At 38.0% G+C, this 9,006-nt stretch overlaps 1 pseudogene; it reads left to right on the top strand.

The window, feature by feature from the left end:
• The first annotated feature begins 606 nt into the window (after positions 1-606).
• On the top strand, positions 607-3,565 carry LOC100404067 (sorting nexin-8-like; annotated as a pseudogene).
• The last annotated feature ends 5,441 nt before the right edge of the window (positions 3,566-9,006 follow it).

Raw genomic sequence — 9,006 nt, 5'->3', positions numbered from 1 at the left:
CTTAGCCCATCCTGACTAGTATGCTGATCGTTTCTTTTAGTAATTGCTCAAAATGCTTTTCTTGTTGTTATAAATTACACTATGTTAATATTGCATTGAGTTTTGTTCTTTTCAATTTCAAATTATTTTTAGATTGATTTCTAAAGTAAAATTTTGATTGCAGGATATAATGTTTGATACATATTTGTAGTTTCTTTATACCCATTTCTCTCACAGCATTTTACAAATTTTTATAATAATTATGAACATGTCTCTCACTCCTTTGAGATTGCAAGTTCCTCAAAGAAGAGCAGTACTTTATTTATTTTTGTACTGCTCCATTACCTAGTACAGTGTTTATAACATAAATTATAAATAACATTATATGTAATTCTTGTATAACATTAAATTATATATAACATTAAAGAACACTTGACGAAAACATGAAGAAGTGGTTATAGATTGTTAATGACAGATGTATTGTAATCATTCTCATGATTTTGGCATTAATAATAGAAAATTTTATCTCTAAAATTAATATACAAACTCTTATTTTTACATATTTTTTGGCCCAAAGTAAGTGTTAACTTAAGGTTAATGCTTGACTACTGAACATCTAGAGAAGTAATGAAAAGTGGGTCTGAAATTACAGATGAGGTGGTTCCTTCTTCCCATTCTTATTGTGCTTCTGATCGTAATTTTGGCTGTATCAGTATGTCCTATAAATTTACAGACTGTATCTACATAATGTAATATAAAAAGCACAATGTTTTAGATGATTTGAATACTTTTCTAAACAACTGGGCTGTATGGTTAATGCAGATCAATTATCTGGCATGTGGCCATATATATCCTAAATAAAGGATTTTTTCAATGGTTATATTAATCAGTGTCACAATTTCATTTGAGTGGAAAAGTAATGTGTTTTCTATCACTACAGTTAATTGCTCTAGTGGTTTAGTAATAAAGTATATGCTTATTATATACATTTAGCCACAATATAGGTCAATTTATACTGTTTATATTCTTTGGACTATATAAATATATATGTGACAAACATCAATTACATTTTTGTTTACCTATAGACAGAGATTAGCCTTGTCCCTGGGAAAAGACACATCTTCTACATAGATGGGAGGGAAGAAGGTAGACGGGGGCATAGACGAAGATACATGCCGAAGTATATTTACAAGGAGGCCCTAAAATAGACAGAATCCTAATTTGGTGTACTCTACTTTCTCTATTTTCTTCTGTGAAATGAGACCACATCTTTGGTGAGTCTTGATGAAATGGTGGCCATCCCATATGCTGCCCTGTGATCCTCTCCTTCCTCCTCTGGGACCTTCCCTCTTTTTGCTCTGGCATTGCCAAAGTTTGTCTTCCTAACAGATTCTTTCATTCAGGCTTCGGATAAGCTCAAGCTCGTTCATAACTCTCTCCAAATATTCCTTTGTCTCTTACCCTCTTTCTCACTAACAAGCATTCTCCTCATCGAAGTTTTTTAAAAGGAAATCTACAGTAATCACCCCTACTTCTTTGTGTCCCTTCTCTCCTTGAATCACACGGTGACTCCATCTTTTGCTGCTAGTGTTTGGTCTAACATCACCATGGACCTTAGTTTCAAATTCAGTGGGCTTTTGTAAATTGTCGTCCTGTTCAATTACTCTGCAGCTTTAGACACTAATAAACATTCCCTTTTTTCTCAAAACTCTCTCCTACATGGCTTCTGTGACACCGTATTCTCCTTATTCACCTCACTCCTAAGTTACCCCTCCATGATTGAATTCTTCTCATGGTTTACCGGATTCTGCCCTCTTTCTCCAAAGTGTGCTATAGTCATCCTCACTTAATGTAGGTCTCTCGATTTTAGCTGTTGTTCTAAACAAGATCTGATAACGCAAAAACAGAAAACCATCTACTGTATGTTCTCACTTATAAGTGGGAGCTAAACCTTAGGTACGTGTGGACAGAAAGATGGGAACAGCACACACTGGAAATTCCAAAAGTGGGAGGAAGGGAAGAGAGCAAGGGTTAAAAATTACCTATCTGTTAATACGTTCACTGCTAGGTCCTAGTGATGGAATCTCTAGAAGCCCAAACCTCCGCACCATTCAGTATACCCATGTAACAAACCTGCACATACACCCTGTGAATCCAAAATAATAAAAATTAAAGATAAATTAAAAGTAAATAAACAAGGTACCGTGTACAGACGGTACAGCGACTTCGTGGTCCTCCAGGAGATGCTCCTGCCCAAGTTCCCCTACGGGATGCTGCCTGCCCTGCCACCCAAGAGGATGCTGGCAGCTGACAGGGAGTGCGTCGAGGCCAGGAGGCGAGCTCTGAAGCGCTTTGTCAACTTGGTGGCACGGCACCCCCAGTCCTCCGAGGATGTGGTTCTCAAGCTCTTCCTGGCCTGCAGCGGCTCGGATGTGCAGAACAAGTTAAAGGAATCAGCTCAGTGTGTTGGGGACGAATCCATGAGCTGTAAGCTGGCTACCAGGGCCGAGGACTTCTCCCAGCTGGCATCCAAGCTCGGGTTGCCATCAGCCGGGAGCTGATCTGGAACATCTACAGCTTTCACAAGCTTCGGGACAGGGCTGAGCGGATCGCGTCGAGGGCCATCGACAACGCGGCAGATCTTCTCCTATTCGGGAAGGAGCTAAGTGCTGCGCTCCTGGGCCGCTCTGAACGGCAGCATGTGGGGGTCCCCGAAGCAGGCTCTGAAAGGCCTGTCTGTGGAATCCGCGCTGCGCGCCGACAAGGCTGCACAACAGGGTAAGAGGAGGAGAATGACGTGGTGGGGAAGCTGAACCTCTTCTTGGATCCGCTGCAGTCGCATAAGGACCTGTGTGGGCCGGGCACGGTGGCTCAAGCCTGTAATCCCAGCACTTTGGGAGGCCGAGGCGGGTGGATCACGAGGTCAAGAGATCGAGACCATCCCGGTCAACATGGTGAAACCCCGTCTCTACTAAAAATACAAAAATTAGCTGGGCATGGTGGCGCGTGCCTGTAATCCCAGCTACTCGGGAGGCTGAGGCAGGAGAATTGCTTGAACCCATAAGGTGGAGGTTGCAGTGAGTCGAGATCGTGCCACTGCACTCGAGCCCGGGTAACAAGAGCGAAACTCCGTCTCAAAAAAAAAAAAAAAAAAAAAAAGGGACCTGTGTGAGCGGCACGAGAAGGGTGTGCTGCACAAGCACCAGCGGGCCTTGCACAAACGCAGCCTGATGAACACGCAGATGATGAGCGCCGCCGTGCAGGACGCGAGCTGGAGTCCGTGGAGCAGCTGGAGTCCCGCACTGTGGGGCAGGCGAGTGCGATGCAGACCAAGGAGCTGCGGAACTCCTTCTCCCCGTACTGCCCGCCCCAGGAGACGCAGCTCATCCACGTCTACCTGCCCCTCACCTCCCACATCCTCCGTCCCTTCGTGAACTCCCAGATCCAAGGGCACAAGGAGATGAGCAACGTGTGCAACGACCTGAGACCCAAGCTCAGCTGCCTCTTTGCGGGACCACGCAGCGCCCTGACCCCACCGCGTTCCCCGCCGCAGTCCCCGCCGGAGGACGCCCTGTGTCCTCACTAGCACGAGGCTAAGGCGGTCCTCCCTGCGGCCACACTAAAACAAATAAGGTTCAAGTAGAATGTCATGTATTGAGTATAATGAAAATATTCTGATCCTCTCAGAAATTGATGTTTAGAAGTACCCTGCATCGTTCCTTTGTGCTATACTCAACCTTATAAAATAAAGTAATAGATAGTAAAAGGATGGAAAAGATATTCTAGAAAAATGTAAACCAGAAAAGAGCAGGAGCTGCTGCACTTAGATAAAGGAGAGTTCTAGTCAAAAACTGAAAAAGGGCAAAGAAGGTCATTATATAGTAATAAAGGGTTCAATCCAACAAGAGGATACAGTTATCATAAATATATATGTACACAACACCGGAATACTAAAATACATAAAGCAACTATTAATACATTTAAAGAAAGAGAGAGAGACTGCAATACAATAATAGTAGGAGGACTTTAACACCCCACTTTCAGCAATGGATAATGTATATTTTAAAAATCAACAAACATTTGAGTTAAACTACATTCTAAATCAAAAGGACGGATAATTACAGAATGTTTTATTCAACAGAATACACATTCTTATCAGCAAATGTAACATTCCCCAGGTTAGACCATATGCTAGGCTGTAAGACAAATTTTCACAAATTCAAGGAAAGTCAAATCATATCAAGTATCTTCTTCTGACACAATGGAATAAAACTAGGCATGAATAACAAGAGGAGCTTTGGGAATGATACAAATACATGGAAAGTGAACATCATGCTCCTGAATAACCAATGGGCCAATGTAGGAATTAAGAAGGACATTTTAAAAATTCTTGAAATAAATGAAAACGGAAACACACATACCAAAACCAATGGGATGTAGCAACATTGGTACTAAGAGTGAAGTATATAGCAACAAATGCCTACATCAAAAAAGTAGAAAGACTTCAAATTCACAACCTAACAATGTAGCTCAATGAACTAGAAAAGCAAGAACAAATCAAGCCCAAAATTAGAAAAGAAGAAATCATGAAGATCAGAGCAAAAATAAAGTTGAGACTAAAAAATGCAAGAGATCAACAAAATAAAAATTGTTTTTTGAAAAGATAAATGAAGTTGACAAGCCACTAGTGAGACTAAAAAAAAAAAAAAGACCAAAATAAATAAAACCAGAGACAAAAAAGAAAACACTCCACCAAAAGTACAGAAAGCAAAACCAAAGAAAGGATCATTAGAGACTATTATGAACATCTAAACACAAACAAATTTGAAAACCTCTAGGAAATGGATAAATTTCTGGACATGGACAACATACCAAGATAGAACCATGAAGAAATATAAAACCTGAACAGATTATTAATGAGTAACAAGATCCAAACAGTAATAAAAAGTCTCCCATCAAAGGGAAGCTCAAGACCTGATGGTTTCCCTGCTGAATTCTGTCAAGCATTTAAATAAGATCTAATATCAGTTCTTCTCAAATTGTTTTTTTTTAAAAAGGAGAGAATATTTCCAAACGAATTATAGCAAGGCAAGCATTACTCTGACACCAAAACTAGACAATCAAAAAAGAGATCGAGAAAGGAATCCTATGTACAACAGCTACAACAAAAACCCTTAAGAACAAATGTAACCAAAAAGATGAAAGAGCTCTAAAATGAAAACTATAAAACACTGATGAAAGAAATTGAAGAAGACAGAAAAAAATTAGAAAGGTATCCCATATTCATGAACTGGAAGAGCTAATATTGTTAAAACATCCATACTACTCAAAGTAATCCATGATTCAGTTCAATCCCTATCAAAATGTTAATAATATTCCTCATAGAAATAGATAAAACAATCCTAAAATTTGTATGGAGCCACAGAAGACTCTACAAAAAACTAAAGCAATCCTAAGCAAAAAGAACAAAGCTGGAGACATCACACTACCTGACTTCAAAATATGCTGCAAACCTGTAGTAACCAAAACACCAAAACAGCATGGTACTAGCATACAAACAGATGCATAGAGCAATGGGATGGAATAGAGAAACCAGAAAAGACCCACACATTTACAGACAACTTATTTTTGACAAAGATGCCAAAAATATACACTCTGTAAAAGACAATATCCTTACTAAATGGTTCTGAGAAAACTATATACATATACAGAAGAATAAAACTAGCCTCATATCTCTCACCATATAAAAATCACATAAAAATAGATAAAAGACTTAAGCATCAGTTGAAACTATAAAACTCCTAGAAGAAAACACCCTGGAAAATGAGCCAGGCCATTTCTCTGAGTAAATGTTTTTTTGGTCAGACATGAAAAGCATAGACAACAAAAGCAAAAATAGGCAAGTTGGTTTGCTCTTACATAGCATTGACATTCCTTTCCATCGAGTACCATGTGTAATGAGTCTTAAAAGCCCTGATGACCCCTCGATCTAGATGCTAAATTAGACACATTGTGTTTGAGGGCAGCAAGACAACTATGAGATTTTCTATGTTGAACTCCTGGGGGTCTGGGTGGCTAAGGGCATTGTCCAGTATCAGAAGAATTTTGAAAAGTAATCCCTTACTAGCAAGGTACTTCCTGACTTCAAGAAAAAAGCATGGATGAATCCAGTTCAGAAAAATGGTTCTCACTGTCTAGGGCTTCTTGTTGTACAACCAAAAGACTGGCAGCGGGTGTTTATTTTTTCCCTTCAAGTCTAGGGGTTTAGTATTTTTATATATAAGGGTAGTCCTGATCATAAACTGTGCTGCATTTGTACAAACAGTAGATTTAGCCTGTCCCTTCCTACCTTAAATCCTGGTGCTTGCTTTTCTTTTTCCAATACTAATTAATGTATCTTGTGGCATTTTCCCCCCAGAATAGGACACTTTTGTCTTTGTTAAAACCTATTCAGACATATATATTTTCTCCTCAATAATCTTCTTAATCATGTCTGGGAATCATCTTTTGCCTCTTGGTTGGCAGAAGCTGATTCTCCTATTATCTTGATATTTTAAAATTGTCAAATTACCCTTTCTGGCATTAAATTCTCTTTCTAATATTGTCAAATTACCCTTTGCTGGCATTAAATTCTCCAACTTCTGATCCTTCACTTTCCTCTTGCTTCAGGTCGTCATGTCATGAGTTTGCTTTTTGAGAAATCATATTAGAGTTGATAGGTATACCTTTCTTACAGCAAGTTTGCTCCCACATACAAACAGATTTTCAATACACAACACAAAGGCATTTCAAAAAAAGCACCAAGATGTTGTGCCCGCGGGTATAGCTGCGGTGATTGCTTCACAAATTCCTTTTCTTTCTTTTATTTTCTTTTTTTCCCCTTTACAAAAGTCTTTATGCTGGATTTATTTATCTTGAAATGGTGCCCAACTGCAGCCGTAGACCTTAGTCTATGGTACATATCAAGGCAATCAACTTTTCCTTTTAATGTCATGATTTCACTTCTTGAAAGCACTTCCAGTGTCACTAGTAGCACTCTGTATGGGTCCCATGGTGTTATTCAAAGTTTAAGGTATTGCATTAAACATGATGAAAAACTGTGCAAGAATTGAGAGAGATCATTTTTTACTGTGATATGCAATTTACTAGTGAGTCAAACTGCTTATGTGGAGGTCGTGAGTGCCACGTGATATTTTAAGAGGATACTGCAATACTTGAGCTGCCTGCAATAGCCACAGGAGGTGGCTATAAAATTATTGTGCAGTGCACACTGTAGGTAACTTTATGCAGTTATGATTTCACATTGAATGTTTATGTTTGTTGGCATTTCTCTAGACTGTGAATGGTACTGTGTACGATCTATAAGTGTTTGTGTAACGTTTGGTGCATTTTAACATTTATAATAGGTTTGTGTATATTTTATGGTAGTTAATGATAAAATAGACTAGTATCTACATATATTTTGTGTAATCATGACATGCCTAACGTATTTTTAAAAAATATTTCTAGGTTATTTGTTTCACCTGCAAATTTCTTCAAACTGTTGCGAATCTTCAAATAATTTTTCCAATGTATTTATTGAAAAAAATCCAAGTGTAAGTGGACCTGTGCAAATCAAACCCATATTGTCCAAGGGCCAGCTATATAAGAAACTCAACAGCAACAAATACATAATCTGACTAAAAAATGGGCAAATGATATAAACGGACATTTCTCAAAAGAAGACATACAAATGACCAGCAAGTATAAAGAAAATACTCAACATCTCTAATCATAAAGGGAATACCAATCACAACCGCAATGAGGTATCATCTCAGTACCATTAAAATGGCTATTATCAGAGATACAAATAGTTAAAATTGCTGATAAAGAAAAAGCAAATTTTCGTACATCAGTTGTAAGAATATAAATTAGTACAGCTATTATGGAAAACAGTATGGAGGTTCCTCAAAAAAAAAAAAAAAAAACAAAACCCTAAAAATGTAAATACCTCATTATCCCGAAATCTCACTGCTGAATATACATACAAAAGAAAGGAAATAAGTATATCAAAGAGATATCTGAACTTCCCTGTAACTGCAGCACTGTTCATAACAGCCAAGATGGAGAATCAGTCTGAGTGCCCATGAACAGATGAATAAAGAAAATTTAGTACATACGCACAAAGAAATATTATTTGGCCATAAAAGAATGAAATTGTATTATTTGTGGCAATACTGGAGGCCATCATGTTAAGTGAAATAAGGCAAGAACAGAGAGACAAATATCACATGTTCTCACTCATATGTGGGAGCTAAAATAAATGGTGGATCTCATGAAGACCGAGTAAATTGGTGATTACCAAAGGCCAGGAAAGAGAAAGGGGAGGAATAATTAAGGAGAAAAGAGAATAGAAATATGTTTATTACCACTGAATTATATACTTGAAAATGCTAAAGATGGTAAATTATATATGTATGTTTTATCTCAATAAAATTTTTTAGAATCTGCTGGACACAATTAAAAAAAGATATCTGCATTACTATGTTTATTGCAGCTACTATTCATAATCACCAAGGTATGAAATCAACCTAAGTGTTCCTCAGTGGATAGATGGATACAGAAATCATGGCAGATGTATGCAATGAAATGTTATTCAGCCATGAAAGAGAATGAAATCCCGTCATTTGCAGCACCATGGACGGAACTCGCGGTCATTGTATTAAGTGACATAAGCCAGGCACAGAAAGACAAATATCTCATGCTCTCATTTACATATGGGAACTACAAAACGTTTATCTCATGGAGGTAGAGAAGGATGGTCACCAGGGGCTGGGAAAAATAGGGGAAAGGAAGAGAAAAGAGAGATTGGATAATGGGGACATAAATACAGTTAGATAGAATGAATAAGTTACAGTGTTAATAATTTATTGTATATTTCAAAATAGTGAGAAGATTTGGAACTTACCCAACACAAAGAAATGATAAATAGTTGAGGCAATGAATATCTTAAATGACCTATTTTGACTATTACTCATTGTATAAATG

This window comes from Callithrix jacchus, chromosome 7 (assembly GCF_049354715.1).
Source record: "Callithrix jacchus isolate 240 chromosome 7, calJac240_pri, whole genome shotgun sequence".
Classification (NCBI taxonomy): Eukaryota; Metazoa; Chordata; class Mammalia; order Primates; family Cebidae; genus Callithrix; species Callithrix jacchus.
This window is presented reverse-complemented; position numbering and strand designations above follow the sequence as displayed.